General features: G+C 48.7%; 3 long non-coding RNA genes across 4 annotated transcripts; all 3 read left to right on the forward strand.

Annotated features, from left to right (window-relative positions):
- The first annotated feature begins 5,384 nt into the window (after positions 1-5,384).
- On the forward strand, positions 5,385-9,035 carry LOC309882062. The gene is made up of 7 exons (XR_014318230.1): positions 5,385-5,504; positions 5,957-6,017; positions 6,178-6,228; positions 6,359-6,435; positions 6,973-7,026; positions 7,127-8,431; positions 8,857-9,035. It is a non-coding gene; the product is annotated as an uncharacterized lncRNA (long non-coding RNA).
- Positions 9,036-13,497: 4,462 nt separating this feature from the next.
- On the forward strand, positions 13,498-18,120 carry LOC309882477. Of its 2 annotated transcripts, XR_014318293.1 has the most exons (10): positions 13,498-14,165; positions 14,285-14,359; positions 16,314-16,380; positions 16,511-16,572; positions 16,849-16,909; positions 17,070-17,120; positions 17,251-17,327; positions 17,564-17,604; positions 17,862-17,927; positions 18,016-18,120. It is a non-coding gene; the product is annotated as an uncharacterized lncRNA (long non-coding RNA). The 2 variants fall into 2 exon arrangements; XR_014318294.1 differs by lacking the exon at positions 17,564-17,604.
- Positions 18,121-18,141: 21 nt separating this feature from the next.
- On the forward strand, positions 18,142-23,793 carry LOC309882476. The gene is made up of 4 exons (XR_014318292.1): positions 18,142-19,304; positions 19,424-19,473; positions 19,867-19,960; positions 20,878-23,793. It is a non-coding gene; the product is annotated as an uncharacterized lncRNA (long non-coding RNA).
- The last annotated feature ends 325 nt before the right edge of the window (positions 23,794-24,118 follow it).

The raw sequence follows: 24,118 nt of genomic DNA on the forward strand, positions 1-24,118 counted from the left end.
GGCGTGGATGATACTGGTTGCACTGTTGGAGCTTGGATTTGGAGAGGAACAGGTGGGCATAGTTGTATGTTGCATCAGCAGTAGTCAGCGTTGTGGAGAAGGTGGGCATCATGACCAGCATGCTAGTGAATGCTGGTACTCTGTTTTTGCAGCTGATGATGAGCCTGGCAATTGACTAAGATGACGATCAGTGCCTGTGTATTTCTTGAGGCGGACGGAATTTACCATCCAGCAACCTGAGAGCTAAGTTGTGAGGCACCTGGTATTTGCATATCTGGGGTGGCTAATGGGAGCTGGGAGCCAGAGCAGCGTGGAGCCAGCTGGCTGAAAATACTTGGTGCCACTGCGAGGGTGGTTCAGGCTGGGTCATGTTCAGGCTGCTTGTGGCTGGGTCACCAGGCTAATAGAAGCAGCGGGATTATTTTGTAGCGTGAGTGCGTGCGCCAGGCATGACAGTTTCCTTCTGTTCGTCTGTCCTGTAGTGCTGCTTCTGCAATGTCTGTTCTGTGCTTCTCGGGTTTTGATATCCTTCTAGCTTTTTACACTGGACTGACCAGACAGGCGACTTGGTAGCGGTGCTGAAGGGCCTCAGTGCTTGTTTTGTCATCGTGGCTCTGATCCGAGCACTTCTTGTCTTGCAGTCGCTGCTTGAAATGCAGTTCTGTTTCAGGTCTTGTGCATCATATTCGGTTTGAGATGGCGTCTGTTTCCATCCTCACTCTTGCGGAAGTCATCTGGGCCGCATCAGGAGCTCTTGTTGGGAATTGAATTCCTAAGCGTCGTCTTATGGGGTTTTCAGTCCCCATCCTTCTGGTCTCTTGTCTTGAAGGCAGGCTTTTTAGGCCTCCATCACCCCAGTTCTGGCAGTTGCTTCCAGTCGTGTGTCGTGACATTCGAGTCTCTCCTTGGGTCTGGTGCAGAGCACCTGTTCTGACTTGCTGTTGCCATAGGGCTTCCCTCCGGGGGTCACTTTTTCTTGCGCCTTGTGTTGTGTGTTTTATTTGTAGTGTTTGTGGCGTGGCTGTGTATGTATGTGTTTGGTCTGGAGCTGTCCTGCCTGGCAGTTAGTGATGACAGCTAACGTGGCAGTGCATGGGTGTACTAATACATTGTCTGGACTGTTTTGGCAAAGACATCCGGTCTGCCTCTGGGCACGTACTGAAGGGCAGCAGGCACAGTCATCTCAGTGATTTTTGTCACATGTTGGGGGGGGGGAGAGTATATCTGCTTGTGAGCAGCTGTTTGCATAGTGCTTGAATGGTGTGCTTGAGGAGGTCTGTCGAATCTTGAAAGCTTACAGATAAGGGGTTTTGAAAGTTTTATTTTTATTTCTCTCCTGTCCCCAGTAGAGTGTAAACCTTTGGAGGAACCTGTCGCAGGAAAGAGCTCCTTCTGGAACTGTTCAGCGCTCCGTAGGCAGCTCGGTGACTGGCTTGATCCACTTCTGAGGTGTGCTGAGGTATGGGGGCTGCTGTTTTGAAATGATAATATTGTAAACGGGGTCCCTTTGTGTTGTTGAGGGATGGGTGCTAATGCTGGCAGCTGAACGATTATCTTGTGACCGTTTTCATTTGCTAAAGCTGAAACACAGTGTACAACACAGGACTTGACCGCAGCTTCTTTTAGCAAGGTGAGCGATGAGCAGATCTAGCAGTTACTTTACAGGTGCAGTTGTCACTGCAGTTACTTAACTGCACAAAGTACTGAAGCTGTCCTGCCTGGCAGTTAGTGATGACAGCTAACGTGGCAGTGCATGGGTGTACTAATACATTGTCCGGACTGTATTGGCAAAGACATCCAGTCTGCCTCTGGGCGCGTACTGACGGGCAGCTGGCACAGTCATCTCTGGAGGTTGGTAGATGTGGATTTGGCAGAGTTGAGCTGCTTGCGAGCAACTGCTCCCATAATGCTTGAACGGTGCACTGTTGAATCATGAAAGCTTACAGATATGGGGTTTTGAAACTTTTATTTTTATTTCTCTCCTGTCCCCAGCAGAGTGTGTACCTTAGTAGGAACTGCTCACAGGAAAGAGCTCCTTCTGGAACTGTCCAGCACTCGGTAGGCAGCTCGGTGACTGGCTTGATCTACTTCTGAGGTGCTGAGGTAAGGGGGCTGCTGTTTTGAAACGATAATTTGTAAATGGGGTCCCTTCTGTTGTTGAGGGATGGGTGCTAATGCTGGCCGCTGAATGATTATCTTGTGACCGTTTTCAGTTCTTAAAGCTGAAACACAGTGTACAACACAGGACTTGACCACAGCTTCTTTTAGCAAGGTGAGCGATGAGCAGATCTAGCAGTTACTTTAGTGGTGCAGTTGTCACTGCAGTTACTTAACTGCACAAAGTACAGTAAAAATCCTGTTTATATTTCAGAGGTGTGTTGTAGCTGGCCTAAGAGAGCAGGTGGAAGCATCTTCCTCGAGGGCAGGTGAGGAGGCAGAGGTAAGGGAGCAGATGAGAGTAACTGTCCTATCTGTGCTGTGTCTTTGGATGCTGCTTCAGCCTATGCTTTTCTTTTTGTTTCACAGGTGTGTCGCACAGGCTGAGTGGGGCCAAGCTGCACTCTGAAGAGCAGCACGAGAAGGGCGGGCTGTTTGTGAGCTGGATTGGAGCAGAACTGCCAAGTAGCACGAGGTGACTGCGAAGGGTCTTGCTTTGCAGGTGCCATGGCAGGCTCTCCACAGAAGCAGTTGAGGATTTGAGAAGAGGTTGCAGATCATCAAGGAGCAACACATGCAGGGACGGCTTGAAAACGGTATGGCTGCTTTCTCTTCTGTTTATCAGGTGTCCCAGGCAACGTGGGCTGTGATGTTAGTCTTTAGAATCTGAACAAAGCAGGTGCTGATGGCGGTCTTCTTTGGTAGGCAAAGAGTTGCCCAAAGCCCTGTCCTGTGTAGCCTGGGCACGCCTCGCTGAGTATGAAGCTTGCTTTCCAGCAGTTCTCAAAACTGTGTTGAGGCTGAAATGCTGTGTCTGTGTTTGGGTTGGGGTTGCACCTTGGTGAGTGTAGGGATGGGTTTTAAGTGGGTGCAGCGGAGGGCCTGGCCCCAGTGTCCTGTAGTGTGTTTTAACACATCAGCATAACCTTTTGGTTCTCAGATAGCCTACTGAAGTAAGTGATTTTTGCTGCGAGTGGAATGGAATTGAATTCTTCTTTTGGCATGTAATCTGTTCTGCTCCTAGATTTTTCTTTGTAAATGAAAGATTGAGGTAATTCCAGGTGGAAAAAAAAAAAAGAGTTACTTGCTTGTTTGTATTTTCCTTTCAATATTCAAAGCTGCAGCGAAAGCATGGGGATTTTTGTTTCTAGAAACACCCCAGTTCTCTTGTCTGCGCTCTGCATGCTGTTGAGCTAAGCCATATAAAGAAGTTAATAAAACCACAGCTGCTGCTCCTCCTCTTTCTGCTTTTTTGTGCTTTCCCCTCCCCTTTCCCAGGTGATTGGCTTCAGGTTCCAGGTGGGACCTAATGGTAACTGAGTTGCAGGTATGCCATGAGAGAGCTCCTTCTGCCTGGGCTGCACTTTGGGGTAAGTGCTTTGGTTTTCCTTCAGTTGTTTGGAGGGTTCTTTAGGTGGGTCAGTCTATGGACTGATGCGTTTTCAAGTAGAAACCAGTACTCCTATCTTTTTGAGGTGGCAACTGGCAGGATCTGTCATTGTAAAGCAATCTAGTAGTAGGTGCCTGTATTGCATGCAGCTCTTCCTCAGGTGAGTAGTAGTTATAGCAGTGTTACGGATAGTATGGTGATGTTACTTTGTGTGTTTGCTTTGTGTTTCTGGGTCCCTTATGATTTTTGCAGAATTACGGGGTTTTCTGTGAGTCTTTGCCTTTATGTCAAATCATATCAAAGTCACAACCTTGGTGGCAAAGTGATGGAGCATGGTTTAGGAGAAATGTATCATTGAAGCTCCCTGTGTGAGCGATTATCTGAAAATGGCAGCATTGGGCATGTAAGGGGTATTCTGTTTCAGGTTTAGGAACTGTTTATTGTATTTCTGGAGCTTTTGCCTGTGGTTTTGCTGTCAGTTGAGTCTTTAGACCTTGCAGCCTTCTAGTCTTGATGTCCTTGAATTGACATATTAGAAGTATGTGTATGAGGTGTTGCTAGGTAGTTGTATTTGGGAAACAGTTGAGCATGGTTCCTTGACCGCGTAAGTGCAGTACTGCCAAGAGACTGAGCAGGGTCACCTTCTTCATCACTGAAGAATAAGTCTGTTCGGGCCCATTTCGGCGCGGCGCCGCCCGGGCCCATTTCGGCGCGGCGCCGCCCGGGCCCATTTCGGCGCGGCGCCGCCCGGGCCCATTTCGGCGCGGCGCCGCCCGGGCCCATTTCGGCGCGGCGCCGCCCGGGCCCATTTCGGCGCGGCGCCGCCCGGGCCCATTTCGGCGCGGCGCCGCCCGGGCCCATTTCGGCGCGGCGCCGCCCGGGCCCATTTCGGCGCGGCGCCGCCCGGGCCCATTTCGGCGCGGCGCCGCCCGGGCCCATTTCGGCGCGGCGCCGCCCGGGCCCATTTCGGCGCGGCGCCGCCCGGGCCCATTTCGGCGCGGCGCCGCCCGGGCCCATTTCGGCGCGGCGCCGCCCGGGCCCATTTCGGCGCGGCGCCGCCCGGGCCCATTTCGGCGCGGCGCCGCCCGGGCCCATTTCGGCGCGGCGCCGCCCGGGCCCATTACTCAGGTGGAGCTACTGAGCAGGTGAGATAAAGGAGTTGGGAACAGAGTGGTATTGCACAACTGTATGTTGCATTAGTTGTAGTGTGCTTTGTGCAGGAGGTGGGTTTTAGGGCTTGCATGGTAATGAATGCTGGTTCTCTGCGTTTACAGATGGGGATGAGCCTGTTTAAAGTAATTCCAGTTCAAAATGTTTCAGTTATTAGCTTGGTGATATTGTCAATTCAAAATTAAAACCTGCAGAAAAAGCCAAAGGCGATTTTTGCTTCTAAAATCACTGCAAATATTTGGGCTGCTCTCTGCATGCTTTTGAGATAAAGTTGTTTTTAAAAAAGAAAGAAAAACAGCCACTTCTCTTGCTCTATTTCTACTTTCTTGTGCTTTGCCCCTCCCATTTCCCAGGTGATTTGGTTTGGGTGCTGGGCGGGGCCAAAAGGTATATGAGCCCCAGGCATGGCATCAGAGTGCTCTTTCTGCCTGGGCTGCTCTTTGGGGTCAGTGCTTTGTGTTTCCTTCAGTCAGTTGCAGGGTTCTCTAGGCAGGCTGGAGTCTATGGATTTCTGGGTTTCTAAGTGGTTGGAATTCTAGATCTGTAAGTGCTTGAAATAGAGGGATATTTAGTAGAGGCTGCTGGCTCACTTTTTTTTGGGATGGCCGCATATTCTCCTGTTTTTGACCTATATTTTAAACTCTACATGTTTAAAACCACTTGTTTTAGTCCCCTGTAGAGTTACACCAGCTTGATTACATGCTACATGTGGCTTGGCAGCGTAGATGCAGCATTACCAAGAGGCTGAGCAGGGTTGTATCAGAGTCCCCTTTTTCATTTGCAAAGGGTAAGTCTGTGATTACTGCTGCCGGGGTTGCTGTGTGTGCGTGTCTTTTTGGCATTTGTGGAGCTCTGTTCTTTTTGTTTTGTTTGTGTGTGTGTATGTTCTATGTTTCTGGTTTTCTGAGGGGTAAACAGTGTCCTGAACGTGGTAGGCAGGAGGAGGATGGGAGCTGCTCAGGACTGGTAGGTTTGGTTTCTAGGAGTATGCGGCATCCTTCCTGTGTGATGCGACTGATTGTTGGGCGGGAACGTTCCAGCTTGTGTGTCCTAAGCAATGTAGCTTGTGTAGCGTGTATTGTGTGGCCCGGGCAGAGTTTGCTGTGGCGCTGTGAGCGAAGAATCTGAGTTAGAGCTGGTGAGCAGCTGAACTACAGGAGCTGGGAAGAGAGAGGTATTGCAGCAGGTACACTTTGGTTGCGAGGTGCCTCAGAGTGTGTTTTTTTCTTGTCTCTACAGGTGCTTTGTGCAGTCGTGGACAGGAAAGGGAAATCCTCATGTCACGAAACACTGAGGGAAGGTGAGTGTTGTCAGCCTGGTCATCCCTTATCTGAAGCGAAGGGAAGACGCTCAGGTGTTTCCCTGTGAGGGTCCGAGGTGAGGCTGTGTGGGATAGAGGAGCAGTGTGGCAGGTGTGTGCTTGCAAGAAGAGTGGTCATTTTGTCCTTTTGTGTTCCCAGGTGGCGTGGGTGATGCTGGCCGCTCCTTGCAAGCTTGGACCTAATTTGCAGGTACAGAGGCAAGTGGCCTGCTGTTTTGAAAGGTTAAAACTAAAGATGAGGTCCCTTTTGTTGTTGAGGGATGGGTGCTACTGCTGTCAGCTGAATGTTTATCTTCTGCCTGTGTTTTGCCTTTGTTCAGGGTGAAACGCAGTGCACAGTGCAGGACGTCTTGACCCGAGCTGCCTCTGCAGTGACTCTGGTGCGCGATGAGCAGAGGTAACTGTTGTTTTTGGGGCGCAGTTCTCACTGCAGTTATTTTCCTACATCCAATAGAGTAAAATTCCAGTTTGCCTTTTAGAGGTGCTATAAGTGGGTAAAGAGAACAGATGGAAGCATCTGCCACGTGGGGCAGGCAAGCGGCTGAGGTACAGGAGGGGATGAGAGTATGTGATTTATTTCTGGGGATGAAATGGAATCAATTTTGTTGGTGTATAATCTGTTCTGCTCCTAGATTTTTCTTTCAATGTAAATAAAAGTTTGAGCTAATTCCAGTTAAGAAAGTTCCAGTTACTTGCTGGGTCGTATTGTCCTTTTAATATTCAAAGCTGCAGCAAAAGCATGGGGATTGTTGTTTCTAGAAACACCCTGGTTTTCTTGTCTGCACTCTGCATGCTGTTGAGCTAAAGCAGACTAAAAAATAAATAAATAAAGGAAACACACACACACACAAAAAAAACAACAATAACAAAAAAAAAACACAATTGGGTGATGTGTTGTGAATGCAACGATCATTTAATCCCTTTGTTTTCCCAGGTGGTGTTGATGCAACTGGTTGCACTGTTGGAGCTTGGATTTGGAGAGGAACAGGTGAGCAGAACCGTATGTTGCATCAGCAGTAGTCAGCATTGTGGAGAAGGTGAGCAATGGGGCCAGCGTGCTAGTGAATGCTGTTACTCTGTTTTTGCAGCTGATGATGAGCCTGGCCATTGCCTAAGATGACGATCAGTGCCTGTGCATTTCTTGAGGCGGAGGGACTATACCATGCAACAGCCTGAGAGCTAAGTTGGGGGTCACCTGGTATTTGCGTATCTGGGGTGGCTAATGGGAGCTGGGAGCCAGAGGAGCATGGTGCCTGCTGGCTGACTAGACTTGGTGCCACGGTGAGGGTGGTTCAGGCTGGGTCACGTTCAGGCTGCTTGTGGCTGGGTCACCAGGCTAATAGAAGCAGCGGGATTATTTTGTAGCGTGAGTGGGTGAGCCAGGCAGGACAGTTTCCTTCTGTTCGTCTGTCCTGTAGTGCTGCTTCTGCAATGTCTGTTCTGTGCTTCTTAGGTCTTGATATCCTTCTAGCTTTTTACACTGGACTGACCAGACAGGCGACTTGGTAGCGGTGCTGAAGGGCCTCAGTGCTTGTTTTGTCATCGTGGCTCTGATCCGAGCACTTCTTGTGTTGCAGTCACTGCTTGAAGTGCAGTTCTGTTTCAGGTCTTGTGCATCATATTCGGTTTGAGATGGCGTCTGTTTCCATCCTCACTCTTGCAGAAGTCATCTGGGCCGCATCAGGAGCTCTTGCTTGGGAATTCAATTCCTAAGTGTCATCTTATGGGGTTTTCAGTCCCCATCCTTCTGGTCTGTCTTGAAGGCAGGCTTTTTAGGCCTCCATCACCCCAGTTCTGGCAGTTGCTTCCAGTCGCGTGTCGTGACATTTGAGTCTCCTCTAGGGTTTGGTGCAGAGCACCTGTTCTGACTTGCTGTTGCCATAGGGCTTCCCTCCGGGGGTCACTTTTTCTTGCGCCTTGTGTTGTGTGTTTTATTTGTAGTGTTTGTGGCGTGGCTGTGTATGTATGTGTTTGGTCTGGAGCTGTCCTGCCTGGCAGTTAGTGATGACAGCTAACGTGGCAGTGCATGGGTGTACTAATACATTGTCTGGACTGTTTTGGCAAAGACATCCGGTCTGCCTCTGGGCACGTACTGAAGGGCAGCAGGCACAGTCATCTCAGTGATTTTTGTCACATGTTGGGGGGGGGGAGAGTATATCTGCTTGTGAGCAGCTGTTTGCATAGTGCTTGAATGGTGTGCTTGAGGAGGTCTGTCGAATCTTGAAAGCTTACAGATAAGGGGTTTTGAAAGTTTTATTTTTATTTCTCTCCTGTCCCCAGTAGAGTGTAAACCTTTGGAGGAACCTGTCGCAGGAAAGAGCTCCTTCTGGAACTGTTCAGCGCTCCGTAGGCAGCTCGGTGACTGGCTTGATCCACTTCTGAGGTGTGCTGAGGTATGGGGGCTGCTGTTTTGAAATGATAATATTGTAAACGGGGTCCCTTTGTGTTGTTGAGGGATGGGTGCTAATGCTGGCAGCTGAACGATTATCTTGTGACCGTTTTCATTTGCTAAAGCTGAAACACAGTGTACAACACAGGACTTGACCGCAGCTTCTTTTAGCAAGGTGAGCGATGAGCAGATCTAGCAGTTACTTTACAGGTGCAGTTGTCACTGCAGTTACTTAACTGCACAAAGTACAGTAAAAATCCTGTTTATATTTTAGAGGTGTGTTGTAGGTGGCTTAAGAGAGCAGATGGAAGCATCTTCCTCAAGGGCAGGTGAGGGGGAAGCAGTAAGGGAGCAGATGAGAGTAACTGTCCTAGCTGTGCTGTGGCTTTGGATGCTGCTTCAGCCTATGCTTTTCTTTTTGTTTCACAGGTGTGTCGCACAGGCTGAGTGGGGCCAAGCTGCACTCTGAAGAGCAGCACGAGAAGGGCGGGCTGTTTGTGAGCTGGATTGGAGCAGAACTGCCAAGTAGCACGAGGTGACTGCGAAGGGTCTTGCTTTGCAGGTGCCATGGCAGGCTCTCCACAGAAGCGGTTGAGGATTTGAGAAGAGGTTGCAGATCATCGAGGAGCGACACGTGCAGGGACGGCTTGAAAACGGTATGGCTGCTTTCTCTTCTGTTTATCAGGTGTCCCAGGCGACGTGGGCTGTGATGTTCGTCTTTAGGATCGGAACAAAGCAGGTGCTGATGGCGGTCTTCTTCGGTAGGCAAAGAGTTGCCCGCAGCCCTGTCCTGTGTAGCCTGGGCACGCCTCGCTGAGGATGAAGCTTGCTTTCCAGCAGTTCTGGAAACTGTGTTGAGGCTGAAATGCTGCGTCTGTGTTCGGGTTGGGGTTGCACCTTGGTGAGTGTAGGGATGGGTTTTAAGTGGGTGCAGCGGAGGGCCCGGCCCCAGTGTCCTGTAGTGTGTTTTAACACATCAGCATAGCCTTTTGGTTCTCAGATAGCCTGCTGAAGTAAGTGATTTCTCCTGCGAGTGGAATGGAATCGAATTCTTCTTTTGGCATGTAATCTATTCTGCTCCTAGATTTTTCTTTGTAAATGAAAGATTGAGGTAATTCCAGGTGGAAAAAAAAAAGGAGTTACTTGCTTGTTTGTATTTTCCTTTCAATATTCAAAGCTGTAGCAAAAGCATGGGGATTTTTGTTTCTAGAAACACCCCAGTTCTCTTGTCTGCGCTCTGCATGCTGTTGAGCTAAGCCATATAAAGAAGTTAATAAAACCATAGCTGCTGCTCCTCCTCTTTCTGCTTTTTTGTGCTTTCCCCCTGCACTTTCCCAGGTGATTGGCTTCAGGTTCCAGGTGGGACCTAATGGTAACTGAGTTGCAGGTATGCCATGAGAGAGCTCCTTCTGCCTGGGCTGCACTTTGGGGTAAGTGCTTTGGTTTTCCTTCAGTTGTTTGGAGGGTTCTTTAGGTGGGTCAGTCTATGGACTGATGCGTTTTCAAGTAGAAACCAGTACTCCTATCTTTTTGAGGTGGCAACTGGTAGGATCTGTCATTGTAAAGCAATCTAGTAGTAGGTGCCTGTATTGCATGCAGCTCTTCCTCAGGTGAGTAGTAGTTATAGCAGTGTTACGGATAGTATGGTGATGTTACTTTGTGTGTTTGCTTTGTGTTTCTGGGTCCCTTATGATTTTTGCAGAATTACGGGGTTTTCTGTGAGTCTTTGCCTTTATGTCAAATCATATCAAAGTCACAACCTTGGTGGCAAAGTGATGGAGCATGGTTTAGGAGAAATGTATCATTGAAGCTCCCTGTGTGAGCGTGTATCTGAAAATGGCAGCAGTGGGCATGTAAGGGGTATTCTGTTTCAGGTTTAGGGACAGTTTATTGTATTTCTGGAGCTTTTGCCTGTGTGTTTGCTGTCAGTTGAGTCTTTAGACCTTGCAGCCTTCTAGTCTTGATGTCCTTGAATTGACATATTAGAAGTATGTGTATGAGGTGTTGCTAGGTAGTTGTATTTGGGAAACAGTTGAGCATGGTTCCTTGACCGCGTAAGTGCAGTACTGCCAAGAGACTGAGCAGGGTCACCTTCTTCATCACTGAAGAATAAGTCTGTTCGGGCCCATTTCGGCGCGGCGCCGCCCGGGCCCATTTCGGCGCGGCGCCGCCCGGGCCCATTTCGGCGCGGCGCCGCCCGGGCCCATTTCGGCGCGGCGCCGCCCGGGCCCATTTCGGCGCGGCGCCGCCCGGGCCCATTTCGGCGCGGCGCCGCCCGGGCCCATTTCGGCGCGGCGCCGCCCGGGCCCATTTCGGCGCGGCGCCGCCCGGGCCCATTTCGGCGCGGCGCCGCCCGGGCCCATTTCGGCGCGGCGCCGCCCGGGCCCATTTCGGCGCGGCGCCGCCCGGGCCCATTTCGGCGCGGCGCCGCCCGGGCCCATTTCGGCGCGGCGCCGCCCGGGCCCATTTCGGCGCGGCGCCGCCCGGGCCCATTTCTCAGGTGGAGCTACTGAGCAGGTGAGATAAAGGAGCTGGGAACAGAGAGGTATTGCACAATTATATGTTGCATTAGTTGTAGTCAGCGTTGTGGAGGAGGTGGGTGTCAGAGCTAGCGTGCTAGTAAATGCTGGTTCTCTGTTTTTGCAAGCGATGATGAACCTGTTTGACGTAATTCCATTTGAAAAAGTTCCAGAGTACTTGACTGGTCGTGTTGTTCTTTCAATTTTAAAAGCTGCAGCAAAAGCATGGGGATTGTTGCTTCTAGAAACGTCTCAAGTCTCCTGTCCGCTCTCTGCATGTTGTTCAGGTAAAGCACATTTTAAAAAAACAATTAAAAAAAAAAAATGATAACCAGCTGCTGTTGCTCCTGCTCTGCTCCTACTTCCTTGTGCTTTGTCCCTCCTCTTTCCCAGGTGATTGGGTTTGGGTGCTGGGCGGGGCCAAATGGTATATTATGCCCAGGCATGGCATCAGAGAGCTCCTTCTGCCTGGGCTGCTCTTTGGGATAAGTGCTTTGTGTTTCCTTCAGTCAGCTGCAGGGTTCTTTAGGCAGGCTGGAGTCTATGGATTTCTGGATTTCTAAGTGGTTGGAATTCTAGATCTCTAAGTGCTTGAATTAGAGGGATATTTAGTAGAGGCTGCTGGCTCACTTTTTTTTTAGGATGGCCGCATATTCTCCTGTTTTTGAGATATATTTTAATCTCTGCATGTTTAAAACCACTTGTTTTAGTCCCCTGGAGAGTTACACCAGCTTGATTACATGCTACATGTGGCTTGGCAGCGTAGATGCAGCATTACCAAGAGACTGAGCAGGGTTGTATCAGAGTCACCTTTTTCATCTGCAAAGGGTAAGTCTGTGACTACTGCTGCCGGGGTTGCTGTGTGTGCATGTCTTTTTGGCGTTTGTGGAGTTGTGTTGTTTTTTTTTTTTTTGTGTGTGTGTATGTTCTAAGTTTCTGGTTTTCTGAGGGGTAAACAGTTAGTGTGCTGAACGTGGTAGGCAGGTGGAGGTTGGGAGCTGCTCAGGACTGGTAGGTTTGGTTTCTAGGAGTATGCGGCATCCATCCTGTGCGATGCGACTGATTGTTGGGCGGGAACGTTCCAGCTTGTGTGTCCTAAGCAATGTAGCTTGTGTAGCGTATGTTGTGTGGCCCGGGCAGAATTTGCTGTGGCGCTGTGAGCGAAGAATCTGAGTTAGAGCTGTTGAGCAACTGAAGTAAAGGAACTGGGAAGAGAGAGGTATTGCAGCAGGTACGCTGTGGTTGTGAGGTGCCTCAGAGTGTGCTTTTCTCTCGTCTCTACAGGTGCTTTGTGCAGTCGTGGACAGGGAAGGGAAATCCTCATGTCACAAAGCTCTGAGGGAAGGTGAGTGTTGTCAGCCTGGTCATCCTTTATCTGAAGCGAAGGGAAGATTGTTTGGTGTTTGATTGTTTTGGTGTATAATCTGTTCTGCACCTAGATTTTTCTTTCTATGTAAAAAAAAAAAAAAAAAAATGTTCGAGCTATTTCCAGTTAAGCAATTTCCAGTTACTTGCTGGGCTGTATTGTCCTTTTAATATTCAAAGCTGCAGCAAAAACATGGGGATTGTTGCTTCTAGAAACACCCCAGTTCTCTTGTCTGCAGTCTGAATGCTTTTGAGCTAAAGCAGATTTCAAAAAAAAAAAAAAAAAACACCACCAAAAAAACAAATATACACACACAAAAAACAACAACAAAAATCCACCTTTGGGTGATTTGTTGTGAATACAGCGATCATTTAATCCCTTTGTTTTCCCAGGTGGTGTGGATGATACTGGTTGCACTGTTGGAGCTTGGATTCGGAGAGGAAGAGGTGAGCACAATTGTACGTTGCATCAGTACTAGTCAGCATTGTGGAGCAGGTGGGCATCATGGCTGGTGTGTTAGTGAATGCTGGTACTCTGTTTTTGCAGCTGATGATGAGCCTGGCAATTGACTAAGATGACAATCAGTGCCTGTGCATTTCTTGAGGCGGAGGGACTTTACCATGCAGCAACCTGAGAGCTAAGTTGGGGGGCACCTGGTATTTGCATATCTGGGGTGGCTAATGGGAGCTGGGAGCCAGAGCACTGTGGAGCCAGCTGGCTGAAAATACTTGGTGCCACTGCGAGGGTGGTTCAGGCTGGGTCACGTTCAGGCTGCTTGTGGCCGGGTCACCAGGCTAATAGAAGCAGCGGGATTATTTTGTAGCGTGAGTGCGTGCGCCAGGCAGGACAGTTTCCTTCTGTTCGTCTGTCTTGTAGTGTTGCTTCTGCAGCGTCTGTTCTGTGCTTCTCGGGTCCTGATATCCTTCTAGCTTTTTACAATGGACTGACCAGACAGGCAACTTGGTAGCGGTGCTGAAGGGCCTCAGTGCTTGATTTGTTATAGCTCTGATCTGAGCACTTCTTGTCTTGCAGTCGCTGCTTAAAGTGCAGTTCTGTTTCAGGTCTTGTGCATCGTATTCGGTTTGAGATGGCGTCTGTTTCCATCCTCACTCTTGCAGAAGTCATCTGGACCGCATCAGGAGCTCCTGCTTGGGAATTGATTTCCTAAGTGTCTTCTTATGGGGTTTTCAGTCCCCATCCTTCTGGTCTCTTGTCTTGAAGGCAGGCTTTTTAGGCCTCCATCATCCCAGTTCTGGCAGTTGCTTCCAGTCACATGTCGTGACATTTGAGTCTCCTCTAGGGTCTGGTGCAGAGCACCTGTTCTGACTTGCTGTTGCCATAGGGCTTTCCTCTGGGGGGTCACTTTTTCTTGCGCCTTGTGTTGTGTGTTTTATTTGTAGTGTTTGTGGCGTGCCTGTGTGTGTATGTGTTTGGTCTGGAGCTGTCCTGCCTGGCAGTTAGTGATGACAGCTAACGTGGCAGTGCATGGGTGTACTAATACATTGTCCGGACTGTGTTGGCGAAGACATCCAGTCTGCCTCTGTGCACGTACTGAAGGGCAGCAGGCACAGTCCTCTCTGTGGTGTTTGGCAGATGTTGGGGGTTGGGGGGACAGTTGAGCTGCTTGCAAGCAGCTGTTCGCATAGCACTTGAATGGTATCCTTGAGGAGGTCTGTTGAATCTTGAAAGCTTACAGATATGGGGTTTTGAAATTTTTATTTTTATTTCTATCCTGTCCCCAGTAGAGTGTAAACCTTTGGAGGAACCTGTCACAGGAAAGAGCCCCTTCTGGAACTGTTCAGCGCTCTGTAGGCAGCTCGGTGACTGGCTTGATCTACTTCTGAGGTGCTGAGGTATGGGGGCTTCTGTTTTGAAACGATAATATTGTAAATGGGGTCCCTGCTGTTGTTGAGGGATGGGTGCTAATGCTGGCAGCTGAATGATTATTTTGTGACTGTTTTCCCTTGTTCAGGCTGAAACGCAGTGTGCAGTCCAGGATGTCATGACCCGAGGTGCCTCTGGAGTGACTCGTACGTGATGAGCAGAGGTAGCTGTTATTTTTGGGGTGCGGTTCAGTGCAGTTATTTTCTTACAACCAATAGAGTAAAATTTCAGTTACTCTTTTAGAGGTGCTATAAGTGGGTGAAGAGAACAGATGGAAGCATCTGCCATGTGGGGCAGGCCAGCGGCTGAGGTACAGGAGGCGATGAGAGTAACTGTCCTAAGGGTGCTAAGGGTGCTGTGGCTTTTGCTGCTGCAGTTGCTTTCTCTCCAGTTTATGAGGTGCCACAGACAAGGTGGGCTGAGATATCCTTTAGAGTAGGAGGAAAGCAGGTCGCTGGAATGCTGCGTGGTTCCTGAGAAAGGTGTTGTAGAGGAAAAAGGTTGTCTGGTGTGGCAGTTCCTGATGGTGTTCTTCTTTAATAGGCAAAGAGGTGCCTGAAGCCCCCTCCTGTGCAGCCTGAGTACGCCTCGCTGAGGATGAAGCCTGCTTTCCAGCAGTTCCAAAAACTGTGTTGAGGCTGAAATGCTGTGTCTGTGTTTGGGTTGGGGTTGCACCTTGGTGAGTGCAGGGATGGGTTTTAGGCCGGTGCAGCGGAGGGCCTGGCCCCAGTGTCCTCTAGTGTGTTTTGACCCAGCATATCAGCATAGCCTTTTGGTTCTCAGATAGCCTACTGAAGTAAGTGATTTTTCCTGCGAGTGGAATGGATTTGATTTTTTTTTTTTGGCGTGTAATCAGTTCTGCTCCTAGATTTTCTTTCTATGTAAATAAAGGATATAAAGAAAAAGAAAAGGTACGTTGTTTTTGGGAAACCGTGGGAAGGGTTCCTTGACTACATAAGTGCAGTAGTGCCTAGAGAGTGAGCAGGATCACCTCCTTTATCTCTAGAGAATAAGTCTGTTTGGGCCCATTTAAGCGCGGCGCCGCCCGGGCCCATTTAAGCGCGGCGCCGCCCGGGCCCATTTAAGCGCGGCGCCGCCCGGGCCCATTTAAGCGCGGCGCCGCCCGGGCCCATTTAAGCGCGGCGCCGCCCGGGCCCATTTAAGCGCGGCGCCGCCCGGGCCCATTTAAGCGCGGCGCCGCCCGGGCCCATTTAAGCGCGGCGCCGCCCGGGCCCATTTAAGCGCGGCGCCGCCCGGGCCCATTTAAGCGCGGCGCCGCCCGGGCCCATTTAAGCGCGGCGCCGCCCGGGCCCATTTAAGCGCGGCGCCGCCCGGGCCCATTTCTCAGTTGGAGCTACTGAGCAGGTGAGGTAAAGGAGCTGGGAACAGAGAGGTGTTGCACAATGGTATGTTGCATTAGTAGTAGTGAGTGTTGTGCAGGAGGTGGGTATTAGGGCTGGCATGCTGGTGAATGCTGGTTCTCTGTGTTTACAGATGGGGATGAGTCTGTTTAAACTAATTCCAGTTGAGAAAGTTTCAGTTACTAGCTTGGTGATATTGTCAATTCAATATTAAAACCTGCAGAGAAAGCAAAAAGGGATTTTTGCTTCTAGAATTACCAGAGATATCTTGTCTGCTCTCTGCATTCTTTTGAGATAAAGCTGATTTTTAAAAAAGAAAGAAAAAAACCACAGTTACTTCTCTTGCTCTCTTTCTACTTTCTTGTGCTTTGCCCCTCATCATTCCCAGGTGATTTGGTTTGGGTTCTGGGTGGGGCCAAAAGGTATATGAGCCCCAGGCATGCCATCAGAGAGCTCCTTCTGCCTGGGCTGCTCTTTGGGGGTAAGTGCTTTGTGTTTCCTTCAGTCAGTTGCAGGGTTTTCTAGACAGGCTGGAGTCCATGGAATTCTAGATTTCTAAGTGGTTGGAATTCTAGATTTCGAAGTGCTTGGAATAGAGGGATATTTAGTAGAGTTTGCTGGCTCACTGTTTTTTGGGATGGTCACATATGCTCCTGTTTTTGAGCCATATTTTAATCTCTACATGTATAAAAACACTTGTTTTAGTCCCCTGGAGAGTTACACCAGCTTGATTACATGCTATGTGTGGCTTGACAGCGTAGGTGCAGCATTACCAAGAGACTGAGCAGGGTTGTATCAGAGTCTGCTCTTTCCTCTGCAAAGGGTAAGTCTGTGATTACTCCTGCCAGGGCTGCTGTGTGTGCACGTCTTCTTGGCATTTGTGGACCTCAGCTGTTTTTTTTTTTTTTTTTTGTGTGTGTGTATGTTCTAAGTTTTTGGTTTTTTTTTTTCAGGGGCAAATAGTGTGTTTGCTGAGCGTGGTTGGTAGGAGGAGGTGGGGAGCTGCTGAAGACTGGTAGGTTTGGTTTTGAGGAGTGTGTGGCATTATTCCTGTGCGATGCGACTGATTGTTGGGCGGGAACGTTGCAGCTTGTGTGTCTTAGCCATTGTAGCTTGTGTAGTGTGTGTTGTGTGGCCCGGGTGGAGTTTGCTGTGGCACTGTGAGCAAAGAATCTCAGTTAGAGCTGGTGAGCAGCTGAAGTACCGGAGCTGGGAAGAGAGAGGTGGTATTGCAGCAGGTACGCTGTGGCTGTGAGGTGCCTCAGAGTGTGCTTTTCTCTTGTCTCTACAGGTGCTTTGAGCAGTCGTGGACAGGGAAGGGAAATCCTCATGTCACAAAGCTCTGAGGGAAGGTGAGTGTTGTCAGCCTGGTCATCCCTTATCCGAAGCGAAGGGAAGACGCTCAGGTGTTTCCCTGTGAGGGTCCGAAGTGAGGCTGTTTGGGATAGAGGAGCAGTGTGGCAGGTGGTTGCTCGCAAGAAGAGTGGTCATTGTGTCCTTTTGTGTTCCCAGGTGGCGTGGGTGATGCTGGCCGCTCCTTTCAAGCTTGGACCTAATTTGCAGGTACAGAGGCAAGTGGCCTGCTGTTTTGAAAGGATAAAACTAAAGATGGGGTCCCTTTTGTTGTTGAGGGATGGGTGGTACTGCTGTCAGCTGAATGTTTATCTTCTGCTTGTCTTTCTCCTTTGTTGAGGGTGAAACGCAGTGCGCAGTGCAGGACGTCTTGACCCGAGCTGCCTCTGCAGTGACTCTGGTGCATGATGAGCAGAGGTAACTGTTGTTTTTGGGGCGCGGTTGTCACTGCAGTTATTTTCCTACATCCAATAGAGTAAAATTCCAGTTGGGCTTTTAGAGGTGCTATAAGTGGGTAAAGAGAACAGATGGAAACATCTGCCACGTGGGGCAGGCAAGCGGCTGAGGTACAGGAGGGGATGAGAGTATGTGATTTTTTTTCTGGGGATGGAATGGAATCAATTTTGTTGGTGTATAATCTGTTTTGCTCCTAGATTTTTCTTTCTGCGTAAATAAAAGTTTGAGCTAATTCCAGGTAAGAAAGTTCCAGTTACTTGCTGGGTCGTATTGTCTTTTTAATATTCAAAGCTGCAGCAAAAGCATGGGGATTGTTGCTTCTAGAAACTCCCCAGTTCTCTTGTTTGCACTCTGCATGCTGTTGAGCTAAAGCAGATTTAAAAAAAAAAATACAGGAAACACACACACAAAACAACAATAACAAGAACAAAAAAAAACCAACACCATTGGGTGACTTGTGAACGCAACGATCATTTAATCCCTTTGTTTTCCCAGGTGGTGTGGATGATACTGGCTGCACTGTTGGAGCTTGGACTCAGAGAGGAACACGTGAGCACAATCGTATGTTGCATTAGCAGTAGTCAGCATTGTGGAGAAGGTGAGCAATGGGGCCAGCGTCCTAGTGAATGCTGTTACTCTGTTTTTGCAGCTGATGATGAGCCTGGCAATTGACTAAGATGACAATCGGTGCCTGTGCATTTCTTGAGGCGGAGGGACTTTACCATGCAGCAACCTGAGAGCTAAGTTGGGGGGCACCTGGTATTTGCATATCTGGGGTGGCTAATGGGAGCTGGGAGCCAGAGCAGCATGGAGCCAGCTGGCTGAATAGACTTGGTTCCACGGTGAGGGTGGTTCAGGCTGGGTCACGTTCAGGCTGCTTGTGGCTGGGTCACCAGGCTAATAGAAGAAGTGGGATTATTTTGTAGCGTGAGTGCGTGTGCCAGGCAGGACAGTTTCCTTCTGTTCGTCTGTCTTGTGTTGCTTCTGCGATGTCTGTTCTGTGCTTCTCGGGTCTTGATATCCTCCTAGCTTTTGACACTGGACTGACTAGACAGGCAACTTGGTAGTGGTGCTGAAGGGCCTCAGTGCTTGTTTTGTCATCATGACTCTGATCCGAGCACTTCTTGTGTTGCAGTCACTGCTTAAAGAGCAGGTCTGTTTCAGGTCTCGTGCATCATATTCGGTTTGAGATCGCGTCTGTTTCAATCCTCACTCTTGCAGAAGTCATCTGGGCCGCATCAGGAGCTCTTGTTGGGAATTGAATTCCTAAGCATTGTCTTATGGGGTTTTCAGTCCCCATCCTTCTGGTCTGTTGTCTTGAAGGCAGGCTTTTTAGGCCTCCATCATCCCAGTTCTGGCAGTTGCTTCCAGTCGCGTGTCATGACATTTGAGTCTCCTCTAGGGTCTGGTGCAGAGCACCTGTTCTGACTTGCTGTTGCCATAGGGCTTTCCTCCGGGGGTCTCTTTTTCTTGCGCCTTGTGTTGTGTGTTTTGTAGTGTTTGTGGCGTGGCTGTGTGTGTATGTGTTTGGTCTGGAGCTGTCCTGCCTGGCAGTTAGTGATTAACGTGGCAGTGCATGGGTGTACTAATACATTGTCTGGACTGTTTTGGCGAAGACATCCGGTCTGCTTTTGGGCACGTACTGAAGGGCAGCTGGCACAGTCATCTCTGTGGTGTTTGGCAGATGTGGAGGTGGGAGAGTATATCTGCTTGTGAGCAGCTGCTCGCATAAGCGCTTGAACGGTGTGCTTGAGGAGGTCTGTTGAATCTTGAAAGGTTACAGATATGGGGTTTTGAAATGTTTATTCTTATTTCTTTCCTATCCCCAGTAGAGTGTAAACCTTTTGGAACCTGTCACAGGAAAGAGCTCCATCTGGAACTGTTCAGCACTGGGTAGGCAGCTCAGTGACAGGCTTGATCTACTTCTGAGGTGCTGAGGTAATGGGGCTGCTGTTTTGAAAAAATAATTTGTAAATGGGGTCCCTGCTGTTGTTGAGGGATGGGTGCTAATGCAGGCCGCTGAATGATTATATTGTGACTGTTTTCATTTGTTAAAGCTGCAACACAGTGTACAACGTGGGACTTGAGCATAGCTGCTTTCGGCAAGGTGAGCGATGAACAGATGTAGCAGGCACTTTAGGGGTGCAGTTGTCACTGCAGTTAGTTAACTACACAAAATACAGTAAAAATCCTGTTTATATTTCAGAGGTGTGTTGTAGCGGGCTTAAGAGAGCAGATGGAAGCATCTGCCTCGAGGGCAGGTGAGGGAGCAGAGGTAAGGGAGCAGATGAGAGTAACTGTCCTAGCTGTGCTGTGGCTTTGGATGCTGCTTAGGCCTATGCTTTTCTTTTTGTTTCACAGGTGAGTCGCACAGGCTCAGAGGGTCCAAGCTGCACTCTAAAGAGCAGCACGAGAAGGGCGGGCTGTTTGTGAGCTGGATTGGAGCAGAACTGCCAAGTAGCACGAGGTGACTGCGAAGGGTATCCATCTTGCTTTGCAGGTGCCATGGCAGGCTCTCCACAGAAGCAGTTGAGGATTTGAGAAGAGGTTGCAGATCATCAAGGAGCAACACATGCAGGGACGGCTTGAAAACGGTATGGCTGCTTTCTCTTCTGTTTATCAGGTGTCCCAGGCAATGTGGGCTGTGATGTTAGTCTTTAGAATCGGAACATAGCAGGTGCTGATGGCTGCCTTCTTTGGTAGGCAAAGAGGTGCCCAAAGCCCTGTCCTGTGTAGCCTGAGCACACCTTGCTGAGGATGAGGTGTCCTTTCTACCAGTTCCCAAAACTGTGTTGAAGCTGAAATGCTGTGTCTGTGTTTTGGTTGGGGTTGCACCTTGGTGAGTGTAGGGATGGATTTTAAGTGGGTGCAGCGGAGGGCCTGGCCCCAGTGTCCTGTAATGTGTTTTAACACATCAGCATAGCCTTTTGGTTCTCAGCTTACTGAAGTAAGTGATTTTTCCTGTGAGTGGAATGGAATTGAGTTCTTTTTTGGCATGTAATCAGTTCTGCTCCTAGACTTTTCTTTCTATGTAAATAAAAGCTTGAGCTAATTCCAGATGAAAAAAAAAAAATCAGCTACTTGCTTGGTCATTTTGTCCTTTTAATATTCAAAGCTGTAGCAAAAGCATGGGGATTGTTGTGGAGGAATGGTTAAGTGAGGTAGGACACGTGGATGTTGAGCAGTTAGGAGGTCATGGGCTAGGGGAGGTACCGTACTCAACTCATATGAGCCTGGGCACGTGCGCAGCTGGTTGAGAACCAATCAGGCCCAAGGACACGATGCCCTTGTGTGGTTGGGAAAGTCCCTAAGGCGGGACGGTAGCTAAAAGAGGGAGGAACTAACTGACAAGATAGGAAAGTGTTAGCCAATCCTGAGCTTAGTTTTTGCAATATGTATGAGTTGATTATGTTCGAACTAGATAAAAGGCGACTGAGCTATCCATTAAAGTTGAAGTTCACTGTTCACTCATATTGAGCGTCTGTGTCTTCCTTCTGTCGACAACAAATAGCGCCCGAACAGGGACCGATCTGAACGGGATTTGGACACTGCTGGCGGTGATCCTGGGCCACGGTTGGACGGAATAAGGGAGGAACCGGTCCTGCAACGCAGCCCAGGAGGTGGAAGGGACAAGAATCCCCTCACCCGCGTCGGGAAGGTGAAAGGGACGTGGAGTCCCCGCACCCGGGAGAGGATCCCGCCGGTCACGCGTCGCCGAGGTCTGAAAGGTGAAAGGGACGAAAACTTGGAGTCCCCGCACCCACAGCTCGGAAGGTGGAAGGGAGTCCCCGCACCCGGGATGAGCCTATAAAGGGTCCCGCCGGAGAAGCGCCGCCGAGGTCTTTGCAAAGGCTGCAACCAACGTATATAAAGGTATGGAGAGACAAGCGGCGTATGCTTTGCTCGAATGCTTTTTAGAAAAGCGGATCACTTCAGATATAGACTGCAAAAAGGATTTACCAGGATTATTAGCATATGGAGTAATGCAGGGTTGTTTTATCAATCCTGATACAGTTTTTGAACAAACAGAGTGGCGTAAATTTGGGGACAAATTGTTTGATGAAGTTATTAATGAAAATAAGGCTGCTAAAAAATTATTGAAGCCTTGGAGAGCAGTCACTAACGCCTTAGTTATACATCAGGCTGAGCAGAGAGTCGCTACTGCTGCTACAGAGCGACTGGGATTGCCGGGAAGTGTTGGAGCTGGGGATTGCCCACTGCCGCCTTCAGTGAGAACGATAACGCTGCCTCAGGGGGCTACGGGGCAGTGGGAGCCTCCCCCCCCCTCAGTCACCGCCACGAGCAGTGCTGCGCTCGGAGTTCCGCGGAATCGAACGGCAGCTGACCCTCACCGTGTGGCGAGTCGGCACAGAGCAGAGGGACGGACATCAGGACCCTGCAGCCTGTCTGATGTAACCATGGAAGCAGCGGCGGCTGTACTGCTTCTCTCTGGCATTCTTTTTATAAGAGGTTTACCTTGCAATGAAAAAGGGATACTAACTGGAGTGTTAATAATTGTATGTGTTATTCTTAAATGTCCAGGTATTTTGTGTTGAAAGTATTTGTGTAAGGGTAAGGTTTTAAAACAAAGTGTTGCAAGTCACTTCACGAGGAACACAATGAGAGGCAATACTTGTTTGTTTGCTTATCATTCTAAATTATATTCATGTGGTATGATTGAGGTTGTGGTATGATTGAGAGTGAGATGTGCCAGAGGCCTCTGGGTGTGTGAGTGTGCTGTGTACTGTGTTAGTGAGAGCGCATTTATTGCCATAGTGCAGGCTGAAATCATAGGAAATTAGTACTGGTCGAGCAAAATCATGTTTCACAAGTATGGAGTCATTGTGCGAAGTAGCCACTTGGAGAAACTTAAGGGAACGTACTGTTTAAAACTTTTTGATTGTAATGAGTCAATTCACAAATCCATTACTTTCTTGAAAGAGCACATGAGAAAGAGAGTCAATATGGTATCAATCCTTTCAATCAATGGTTCACTGATTTGTTTGAAACAATGCATAGATGGTTACTGGGATTAGTCAAAGAGGGATTAAGGATTTTGTTCACTGTGGTGTCAATCATCATTGCATGTAGTATTGTGATAAATGTGGTTAAAGGGTTACTTGCAAAAATGTTATAAAATGTTATAGAGATTTTGAAGTGGTGCCAGAAACAGGTACCCAGTGGATCACTGCAAAGTGGACTGAAGCAGCTTTAGAATCTGCACATGCCGAAGACGACCAGGAAGAGGTTCCTGATAATCATTCTGACAATGACGTGGGCTGTGACACCTCGACGACTATCAAGAACAGCCTTTGATCACCATCAAGTGATTAGGTTTAAGTGTGTTACTACTAAGTTGTGTTACTTACTATTAATTGTGTTACCATTAAGTGCTTACAGTAATTGTAGTGTTATTAGGGTTAAGTTGTATAGTTGTGTTATGTTATGTACCCTTTCAGAACATGCTTGTTTGGGGTCCCGATAGGGGATCCAAAGGAACTGAGTGAAATGTTAGCACCATACTCTGCCCGTATTACTCTGCTTAATGGATCTTTTTCTGACTGTAGGAACTGCACACGCTTTGGCTAGCATAAATAAGCTTGCTTGTTGGGCTGTTAAACAGTCAAATGTAACCACACAAGTTCTTTCTGAAATGTCGCAAGACACGGAAAGCCTAAGGCACGCTGTGCTGCAAAATAGGGCCGGTATTGATTTCTTGTTCTTGGCTCAGGGACATGGGTGTGAAGATGTAGAAGGAATGTGTTGCTTTAATCTTTCCGACCATGGTCAGTCAATTCACGACCAGTTGAAATGGTTAAGGGATCATACACAAAAAATTGTAGTACAAGATAGTTGGTTTGAAGGTTGGCTTAAATCTGTTTTTGGGAACATGGGTGGATGGGTTTTGTTAGTTAAAGAGGGACTTTGCTTTCTACTTATAATTATATTGATTATAATTGCTGCATATGTAACCTTTAACTGCCTAACTAAGAAACTAGAGCAACTCACAGAGAAGGTATTTGTAGCACAAAATAAAAACGGGGGAATTGTGGAGGAATGGTTAAGTGAGGTAGGACACGTGGATGTTGAGCAGTTAGGAGGTCATGGGCTAGGGGAGGTACCGTACTCAACTCATATGAGCCTGGGCACGTGCGCAGCCGGTTGAGAACCAATCAGGCCCAAGGACACGATGCCCTTGTGTGGTTGGGAAAGTCCCTAAGGCGGGACGGTAGCTAAAAGAGGGAGGAACTAACTGACAAGATAGGAAAGTGTTAGCCAATCCTGAGCTTAGTTTTTGCAATATGTATGAGTTGATTATGTTCAAACTAGATAAAAGGCGACTGAGCTATCCATTAAAGTTGAAGTTCACTGTTCACTCATATTGAGCGTCTGTGTCTTCCTTCCGTCGACAACAGATTGTAGCTTCTAGAAACACCCCAGTTCTCATGTCTGCACTCTGCATGCTGTTGAGCTAAGCCATATAAATAAGGTAATAAAACCACAGCTGCTGTTCCTCTTCTTTCTGCTTTTTTTGTGCTTTCCCCCTGCACTTTCCCATGTGATTGGCTTCAGGTTCCAGGTGGGACCTAATAGTAACTGAGTTGCAGGTGTGCCATCAGAGAGCTGCTTCTGCCTGGGCTGCTCTTTGGGGTAAGTGCTTTGTTTTTCCTTCAGTCAGTTGCAGGGTTCTTTAGGTGGGTCAGAGTCTATGGACTGATGCATTTTCAAGTAGAAACCGGTACGCATATCTT

This window comes from Aythya marila (genome assembly GCF_965140915.1).
Source record: "Aythya marila genome assembly, chromosome: 11".
NCBI lineage: Eukaryota > Metazoa > Chordata > Aves > Anseriformes > Anatidae > Aythya > Aythya marila.